Below are 10,045 nucleotides of genomic sequence, written 5' to 3'. Positions count from 1 at the left end.
TATTACCATTTACGAGCTAGAAAGAGGACCTTATGCACCTACAAATTAAAAGCTATAACGATATGAGATTAATTGGCTAAACTCATTAACCACATTAATCAATATTTGTTAACTGTGTGTACACTCCACTAGAGACTCACAGTTGAACTCTTCTCACTGTTGAAGTATTTTTATGTCAAAGCTTTACAAGTGTTTGTAACACCAGTTGGGTCAAATTACCGTTTTACCCATAGGTTACTTCTAGTTCTTAAATACCAGTGCTCCTCTAATGAATAACCTGTTTATGGTCCAACCAGTAAACAAAAACCCTCTCCTGCAATAGATAGGGTAAGACCCTTTGTTCAAGTCTCAGAGACACCATTTAAGAGAACACTCATCTACTTATCCTAAAGTCGGGAAGGAGTGAATTCCATATTGTGTGATTATGTTCCCAACTCTCTACTCGATCTTGTCCCAAAAATGATACACTATAACAAATTAGCCTTTTAATAACATTTTTTAATAACATCTATTATAAAATGTTATAAAAAAAAAAGAAAAAAAGCGGGCGGGAAAAATTAAAAAAAACGAAAGAAAAGAAGAACTAAAATGTTATTAAAAAGAAAAAGAAAAGAAAAGTATGAAAGATTTGGGAAAAACGTAATCTTTTGAGCCAAAACCTAAAAGGTCGTCTTCTCCGTAGGCTCTCTTCTCCATTGGCTCTCTTCTCTTCCCTTCTACAACTCAAATCTCCTACTTCATCTTCTTTGTCCTCTTTCGTCCATCATCTTCATTTCCAAGCTCCATCTATTATTTCTCTATGTCCCCTTCCTATCACAAAATAATAAGGTATAGTAGCATAAGTTGACGCGAAGGGCTCTTTCGAAAGATCAATCCGTCTTGATCATCTGGTATGCTCCATCGTCTTTTTGTCACCCTAATTTGTCTATTCTTTGACTCGTTCATCTTCTTTCTATTTGTGGTTGTTTGATGTTTGTGATGAATATATTAGTAGGTTATTTTGTCTTTAGTTGTTCGATGTTTGTGGAAAACCTTTCGGTTAATGTTGAGTATTGGCAAAGATGTTTGTGGAAAACCTTTCAGTCGATGTTGATTATTCCCAAGACTTCTCTCTTTATCAATCATGGTTTTTCTTGAACCCTTATGGAAATTAGGTATGTATATGTATATATAGAAGCTAGATGTGTATATGGTTCTTTTACCTTCTATGCCCACCACTCAGTGGCTCTAATTGATTTCTACTATGTAAAACAAAAATGAAAAGGAAGGTGGGGAAGGGAAAAATTATTGAAGGTGCGCTGCTTCAGAATAACTGTTGGACGTGGATTTTCAAAATCGTATATGTGTATGTTCTGATATTTGTTTTATTTTGAATCTGGGATACGTTATGTTTAATCTCTCTTTTATGTCTTCCAACGGGTTATTGTTGCATTGTTTTGGTCTAATAATTGCCTCAGTGGGGGAGAGAGAGGAGATGAATAGTACAATAATCTAAACCATTTCTCATGTAAAAAAAGAGAGTTGAGAAAGATTATATATTGCTTAGGGAATATTGAAGAGGGAAAAGACATGAAAGATGCACAATGGGAATACTAATGTCCAATATCTTTCAAAATTTGTTTCAATGTTTTGTGTGGAGGCAATTATAATGGGCTTGGGTTTTGGAGAGCAATCAAATTGATTTAATAATGGTGGTGGTAGGGACATTTTGTCAACTTTTGTGTGGTTGAGTTTTGGTTTGGAATAATCACCAAACCTTGCATACGAAATTTTGTGCTTGTGCTTGCATATAGTCTTGTTTAATTTTAGAACCATCTTTTGTTTTTCTTTTCCCCAAATGTACACACCATTTACCCGTTACTTTCGTATTTGTATTGTATAATTCTCTATTCCAAAGAAAGTGGTTCCCTGTTAACGAGTACAACTTAAAATTTTCCTTTACAAATTGGAGGAATCTTTTGTAAATCCCATTTGGATGGGTTTTATTTTGTATTGTTTCATTCAAATAATGAAAGTGTTTCCTGTTGAAAAAGGGAAAAAAAAATGAATTGATAAGTAAAAAGTAAAAGAAGAGGAAAATGGCAAATGTTCTCTTCTGTTTCATACAAAGGATGGAAGAGTCACTTTTTGGTTATGATTATATGATTGCTACTTTGTCTTCTCTTTTCAGTGCCTCCTGTTCCATAAAAAAGATGAGAAAATGGAATGACCTTTTGGTTGATTATATGATTGCTATTATGAATTTTGTTTTCAGTGTTTCAATTGAAGGTCAAACTGCTTCGGATCTTTCGTCTGATTCTATTGATGAAGTATGCTACTGCTTACCATTTTTCACTTTTTACATTTTCTATATCAAAAGGTTACAACTTACTAATAAGCATTTAATGCAACTTTTAATCCTATTGTTTGTGTTGTAGTTAAAGGAAACTGAAGATATCAACACAAAAATTGGAAGAACTTAGAAAAGAGGTTTGTTTCCTTCAGTATTTTTTTTTTCCATGTAGAAGAGAGAGACTCGTTTAGAAATTGTTGGGAAACTTTTCAGAAAAATTTCAATGTGGATTAGCATAATTTAGTACTCTTGATCTGAAATTTACTTCAAATTATATGTGCATATAGGTCCCAAATAAATACACATGTTGAGTTTTGTGGAAGTTCTGCAACTTATTTTGTATCATTCTTTTAGATATCATGATTGGACTTGAATTTAAAGCCTTAGAGTTTTTCTTTTCAGGTTTCTCAAATAGAGGAGACGTCAGAAGAGAAAGAAAACCTTGTGGTTGAGTTGGAAAAGAAAGCCAAGGTAAAAAAATTATTTTATAACTTGCAACCTTGATACTTTTGTTGTGTTTTGATTGTAGCTCTGTCCCTCAATTATAACTAATATCGACTTGGATCTAAAAGCTAAATCTCTTACCATTGATCGCGCTGGATTAGTGACATTGAAGTTTCGGTTGAAGAATCTTTATCTTTTTGAAAAGCTCCTAGTTAAGGTAAGTTCTTAATCTCTCAAGCACTATTATTTTTTAAAGTTCATGGATTTTTATTTGTGCATAAATGTGAATATTTGCATATTATTGATTAAGATAATTTTTTTTAGTCTTTACTTATTTGTCATTGTAATGTTAGTTTTTTTAATGGTGATGGTGACTATTACTCTGTTGATGTTAATGGTGATTATTACTTTGTTGATGTTACCTTTGTATACTAGTATGATCAATTTTACTTTCGGTAGAGTTGGTTCTCAATTACATTTAACGTTCTTGTAGCAATAATTTGAAGATATAATGTTTCAAAAACATTGAGTTCATTTGAACAGGTAAGGGAATGTCAATTTTTTAACTAACTAAAATAGATTAATATAGGTAGTTATATTCCTATGCGTCATTAAGCGTCTAGGTTAGCTCAAGAACCCCATTTATTGGAAAGACAATTGTGTCTTACTAGTTATTTGGAAAGCGGGAAATTCATTATGATGGTGAGTTGATGATCTCATTTTTAGCTGGGAAAAAGCATAAGCCCCTTTGAATATCAGAGTTTTTGGTTGAAGTATCGACTTTCCAAATGATAATGTTATTGGCCTATTGTTGCAGATGGATTCCATTTGTTGAATTGTTGAAATGTATCAGTCCTATGAAGAGACAAATTTATGTTAGTGACTTTAGATACATTTTGGTTATCAAAATATTTTTTTCCCTTTCAAATAGTAGTATTGCAATCTCATACAATTGTTTTGTTGGAAAATTGTGGAAGATGTTCCACGTGATATGCATATCAATTCCTTGAAAGCGGAAAGAAGCTTGCATTGTTGGGCACTTGAAGACATTCAGATAATTCATGTTGTAGAGGAATTGGTTGTTGAAGAGGGAGGTGGGGTTGAAATGCACATTCTTGAGGATGCCAGTCATTGGGTATGGTTTTTTTTTTCTTTTTACCTATCTTTTCTGCACTCTTTTTTTTTGTGTGTAAAATCATGATATAACGAAGAGTAATACTATATGGCGTGTTATGTATTAACAGGTGCATGTTGATAACCCACATGATCTCTTTCAAATCTTGTCATCCTTTTTCAAAGGGATTAGAACTTGAGGTGAGCAAGGCTTTTTTTCTTTCTTTTTTGGACAAGTGCAAGACTTTCTTGACACCATACATATCATATGCATTACATATCTCATTTGTTGCAGATGAATTCCTTGTTAGATGGGTCCTAGCTTAGGCACTTTAAATTTATGGCCATCAGTTTTTGAAAATTCAGAAACTCTGTTTCTGTTATAAGTTCTATTTTATGTCGTTACACAGTAGTCTCAGTGGCTATATGGACTATATTTTTCTAAGTTTTTGGAGTATGTTAGTAATGAATCAATGTGTATGTTACATTTTTTTCTCTTTGTTTTTTTAGCTTACTTGGCTACTTAGAGAATAAAAAAGATATTTACTTTTCTTTTTAACTTTGTTGTGATTTTTTAACATTCGATAGTGAAAGGAAGAAGAGAAACATAAGTTGAGATTGCCGAAACATATAAAGATTAAGATCGCTAGAGGGCATAACTGAACAGGAAGTTGTGTGACTTTTGATGAGTTCTTGCATAATCCTGGCAATGGTGGTGAGTTTTTAGAGCTTTATGAATCTAATAATCGACCAAACTTACTGAAGCCGCCATGATCAATTTTTTTCACTTTGATTCTTCTCTTGTTCAGTTTATCAGTTTTGTTGTAATGTATTGAGTTCTATAAAACAGGATCGTTGGTTCTTGTTTAGGCTTGTTCTCAAAGGATTTTTTTTTCCTTTATAGACAAAATTGTAATGCATATTATTCAATGAGATATTATATTTATAGTTCTGTGGTAATTCTTCTTTTAATAATGTGATTATGAAATGTTAATGAGGCTAAATGGTTTTAATACATACCTACCTTTTATATTGTTATTAATAGCTCTACAAAAACTGCTATTAAAAGTCAATGACATTTTGCAACGACAACATTCATAAAATGCTACAAAAAAAATTTTACAACATTTTTTCAATGTTATTAAAAACGCTATTGAAACATTTTATAGTGATTTTCTAACGCAATAAGAAATGCTATCAAAATGTTTTGATAGCGTTTTCTCTTACGTTATAAAAAGTATTTATAACATCATATTTATGTTACCGCTGGAGACATATTATAGAATTTTGCATAGCGGTGAAAAAACGCTATGAAAAGTCATGGACTTTCAATAACATCGGCTACAACAACATTTCGAAAATGCTATCGAAAATTAACAATAGCGTTTTTTGATGCTATCGTAACTGATATTTCTTGTAGTGATAAGCATATTAAGTCAGTAATCTGGTTACTCTCACCCGTACAAATCAAAGGACAATCCCTCACGAACAGGAGTTCATAATACACTTAGAATTAAGACTATGTTACGTTGGTCATCTTAATGAAATAGAAACCTAACTAGTTAATGGAGTTACATCTAGTGGTTACTATTTCGTGTTCTGGTCTTATGCAAACTCATTGCATAGGATACTCTCACTTGCATGTTATGTACTCGAATGCGTTGGATCATTACGTTTGTATCAAATACCAAATGAGTCGTATCCATACTATTACCAAGATAAGGTATCCAACCTTATCCCTATACTATAGATCCTTTAAGCTATATCTCGAACATTGATCCTTGTATGTCTCTACAAACTATTGAAGACTCATCAAACATCTTAGAATATTAGTTTATTGAATTTAGGTTATTAAGACAAAACTAATAATATAATCAATAACACTTATTGAAATTATAATAATAACACTTTATTAATAATTGTTAATGAATTATATTTAATATCTATGAGTTATAGGACATAAATCCTAACAATAGGTAATATAGGCTTGTGATAAGTTCTTGATAAGAAGTCCAACTTATAAGGTTTATTGCCTTAGTTAAGTTTTACGCCACTGCTTGGCAAGCATTTGTTGCTAATTACTTGAGAGAGTATGTCTTGGAAAAGAAAATTTCTCTTTCTTGTAAAAGTTATCTTGAGACTTGTGAAAGGGTAAGAAAGTTACCTTTTTACCCTTTAGTTTTTTCTCTCCTTTACACTCCTTGCAAGCTGTCAAATTTCGCTTTATTCATTGTTTTCCTTTCTTTTTGTGCATGTTCATCGAGAGAGAAAGGGAGAAAGAAAATAGGGTTTCAAAGGGGTTTCTTGATTGAAGATGAAGGGATGAGAAAAGTGAACAAGATGGTGTTTTATAGTGGTTTAGCTCTTAGCCTACATCCACTCTTCAAAGGTAAGAATCCTTTTATTCAACATTCTTTCTTACAAGTAGATTCAAGACAAAAATGAACTTATTTTCATACTACAACTCCTTGTATTTATTCTGTAAATTTTCTTCTCAAGATTACAAGACTTTTAATTTGTTAATTTGTTGAAGATAACTTTTTGTTGTAACAAAATTAGTTTGTAACTGATTTGATTTTTTTCTTTAACAGATGTAGAAATAAAATTGAAGCCCTCTTGCAGAAGATAGTTCAACAAAACTCAACAGTAAGTAACAAGGACATAGCTAACACGCGCAAAAGGGAGTTTAGAGACAAACTCCACCTTGGCGATTAAACCTCCGTCATTTGTATGTTCCGAAATGAGAACAAGTTTGGTAACTTGGCTTGAAGAGGTTGTCATCCTTAAAGGAGAGATAATATGGGTCTTATAAGTAACCACTTCTAGATAGATATCACTTACTTAAGCTTTATCATTTGCATTCTAGAGGTGAGCAAGTGCCATTTAAGGCACTGAGGCACTAAGAGGTGTTGGCCTTAATTAGAAGATGATTAATTGATCTCTATCTCATCAAGGACTATTGCGTAGCTTAACCGCTTAAGAAGCAAAGATCTTCCTTCAAACCTTCTTAACGCAGGTTAATTCATTCTCTATTTATACCACCTTTGACAGAATCTCTAGTGTAGATATTAGATTAATTACATATACATACTTTTACATTACACTGTATAGTTATTGTATACCACCCACTACAAGAAATATCAGTTACAATAGCATAAAAAAAAAAGCTATCGTTGATTTTCGATAAAATTTTCAAAATGTTGTCGTAACCGATGTTATTGAAAGTCCATGATTTTTCATAGCGTTTTTTCACCGTTATGCAAAACGCTATAATATGTCCCTAGTGATAGCACAAGTATGATGCTATAAATGCTTTTTATAATGTGAGAAAAACTCTATCAAAACATTTTGATAGCGTTTTTTATTGGTTGGAAAAGTTCTATAAAATGTTTCAATAGTGTTTTTCCAATGTACAATTTTTGGTAGCGTTTTATGAAAGTTGTCGTAGCAAAAAGTCATTGACTTTTAATAACTGTTTTTGTAGAGCTATTAATAACAATATAAAAGGTGGGTATGTCTTAAAACCATTTGGCCTCATTAACATTTCATAATCACATTATTAAAAGAAGAATTACCATAGGAACTATGCATATAATATCTTCTATGCATTACAATTTTGTTTATAAAGGAAAAAAAAAATCATTTGAGAACAAACCTAATACAAAACTTAAATAAGAAATCTTAAACGTCTTCTCAATCTTCAACTTATTTTTCTTGATAGAAGCAAAAAGACTTGCAAACTGTTGATTCCAGATCATCATTTTCCTGATAAAAGTACAAGTACATTCAAATAGAAGTCAAGACCTATTTAACAAAAAAAGAACTGTAATATCAATAAATGACAAGATATTTACATTCAAAATTTATCAAACTATCAGACTTCATAGGACATCATGATGTGTATAGAAGAGCGAGGAATTAAACTAGCAAATCAGTCATCCTTAAAACAAAGAACTATTAAATCAGGTGAATATAAGGTAGAAATACCTTTTTAGAGCCAAAAAAGTCGTCCTCATCGTCTTCGAGATGGCTGAAAATAGAAAATGACTAAACCAATACCTGGCTAAACTAATACCTGATAATTCTATGAAGAATTCTATGAAGAAAAATATAAAAGTAGAGAATGACTAAATCAATACCTGATAATTCATAAGTGTCTCAATCAGCTCTACAATCTAATATAAATCTAAGAAGGTTGACTGGTACCTGAATATGATTAATTAAAATGTCAACCACTGCAAATAAATAATGGGAAGAAATTAGTTTCAACCTATTTATCAATAATGTCATTCAATATAAGTTAATAATTAACTTATATTGTCGAGCACAAAAAGCAGTATACTTCTTTTGCATTCATGAACCTAGGCAAAAGAAAACCCAAAAGAAGCATCAAGTCTACATTTAAATACCTCAAATTCGCAAAAGTATGTCTTTACTCAAACCAAATTAACCAACGCTAACCAAAGTGCTGGGGTAAATTTTTTAATCCTTATATACACATGCACAATATTACCTAATTAATAATTCCAAGTTTTCCATAAATATGCAGTATCATAAAACTAAGCTTACCATCCAATAGCGTTGTTGTTAACATTGACTTCTCTCAAGCATCTCATCATTTCAAGCTGGTAATTAGCACCATCGAATTCAATCTCCTCATCCTCCTCCGAGTCTAACAGATTCATGTTAATAAATTAAATAGAAATTCAAAGTAGAAAACAAAAACCTTGAACCATTAAAAAAAAAAAACTGTCTCATCATACCGGGAAGGAAAAGCAATTAGTGACTTCAAGAACACTACCAACATCCAGCCCAAGAAGTTGCCTCATCACAAGAGCCGGTGAAAACTCCTTACAATGCTTTACTACCTCCCATCTAATATGTAGGAGAAGATACAAAGTCTCACTAATTATCAATTTTCAAAATATAAGTACGACCAGACGTGGAAACTTCTTAACATAACCACTAAAAGAACAACGGACATTCAACAAACAACAAAAATGACTAAGTTAAAAAGAAATTAGCCTCTACACTTCCAGATCCCTCTAATGACCATAAATTTTTTTCCACTCCTTCCCCCATATGCACTGTATTGTTTCTATCTACTAAAGCCATCCAACTAATTAACTCGGTCAAAAAGAGCTCCATCTAAGGCCTACATTCCAAAATTCACTATCATTATCTCAACAATCATAACTATAGACCTCTTTTTTGCGATCTATCATTATGTCTATCTATCAAAACCATCTACTTAGCTTTTCTTTAGTGATGCCAGCCTAAAGAAAAACCAAGGTAACTAATTAGAAATGTTTATAATTTACATTGAAACTCCTCTATGCATTCTTCAACTCCCTCCTTACTCATATTAAAACCAATAAGCAAGATTTTAGTCACATTCAACATCAAACCAGAAGCGTTCCACAAAAGATTCAAAATATCCCACCAATTTCCAAGACAAGAAAAAGGGTTAAGTGAAGATGAATACAATCTCTTCTTACCTGAATCCATGGAGGTCATAAACTTTCAATCGTAAGAGCCTATGAATATAACCATACACAAAAAGAAAAAGAATATGTATACACACACAATTCATTAAAAACCTATATCCATAAACAATAAACAACATTCAAATAAATAAACCTAGAAAAAAGAAAAACAAGGCACCAAAATTAAATAATAATGATTCAATTAAAAACAGAACCCTAACAAAACTAAATCCAGAAGAAAAAAAGAATCAGAAAAGTGAAACCTTACTCCTACTTCATCACCCTTTGTAAGTAGTTCTGCAAATTGAGTTAAATCAAATTAGGAAAAAAATTTATCAATTAAGAGAGCTTTCCCTCATCATTTTTTTTTCAAATAGACAAGTGTGTATTGTGGAGATACTAAGTGTATACAGTACAAGACACAGGAAGATTATGACTTGTCACAAAGAAGTTACAAAGAAAAACATCCCCACCTAATTGAAATGATATTAAAAGAAACTTCCTCCTTCTATTCATCAATTGGATTTTCCATCTGCTCACTCCAAAATTTCTCAACTGATTAATTGAGAAAAAAAAATAAAAAAAAGAGAGATAGCCTAGTTATGGACAATCAAACTCCAACAATGAATTAATCAATTAAACTTAACCTTACTTATATTCGGAACAACTG

The 10,045-nt window shown here is 31.7% G+C and overlaps 2 long non-coding RNA genes across 5 annotated transcripts; one reads left to right on the top strand and one right to left on the bottom strand.

Annotated features, from left to right (window-relative positions):
- Positions 1-629: 629 nt before the first annotated feature.
- Positions 630-4,841, top strand: LOC103496022 (uncharacterized). 4 transcript variants are annotated; one of them, XR_007815665.1, is made up of 9 exons: positions 630-890; positions 2,255-2,309; positions 2,418-2,469; positions 2,735-2,803; positions 2,938-2,993; positions 3,594-3,651; positions 3,754-3,911; positions 4,021-4,090; positions 4,478-4,841. It is a non-coding gene; the product is annotated as an uncharacterized LOC103496022 (long non-coding RNA). The 4 variants fall into 4 exon arrangements; XR_007815666.1 differs by having other exon boundaries at positions 2,905-2,993; XR_007815667.1 differs by lacking the exon at positions 3,594-3,651.
- Positions 4,842-7,875: 3,034 nt separating this feature from the next.
- On the bottom strand, positions 7,876-9,337 carry LOC127144052 (uncharacterized). The gene is made up of 4 exons (XR_007815663.1): positions 8,653-9,337; positions 8,459-8,561; positions 8,029-8,095; positions 7,876-7,919 (listed from the first exon to the last, which is right to left on the bottom strand). It is a non-coding gene; the product is annotated as an uncharacterized LOC127144052 (long non-coding RNA).
- Positions 9,338-10,045: the final 708 nt, after the last annotated feature.

Source organism: Cucumis melo, chromosome 11 (assembly GCF_025177605.1).
Source record: "Cucumis melo cultivar AY chromosome 11, USDA_Cmelo_AY_1.0, whole genome shotgun sequence".
Taxonomy (NCBI): Eukaryota; Viridiplantae; Streptophyta; class Magnoliopsida; order Cucurbitales; family Cucurbitaceae; genus Cucumis; species Cucumis melo.
Note: the sequence above shows the minus strand (reverse complement) of the source record. Positions and strands in the feature narration are given on the sequence as shown.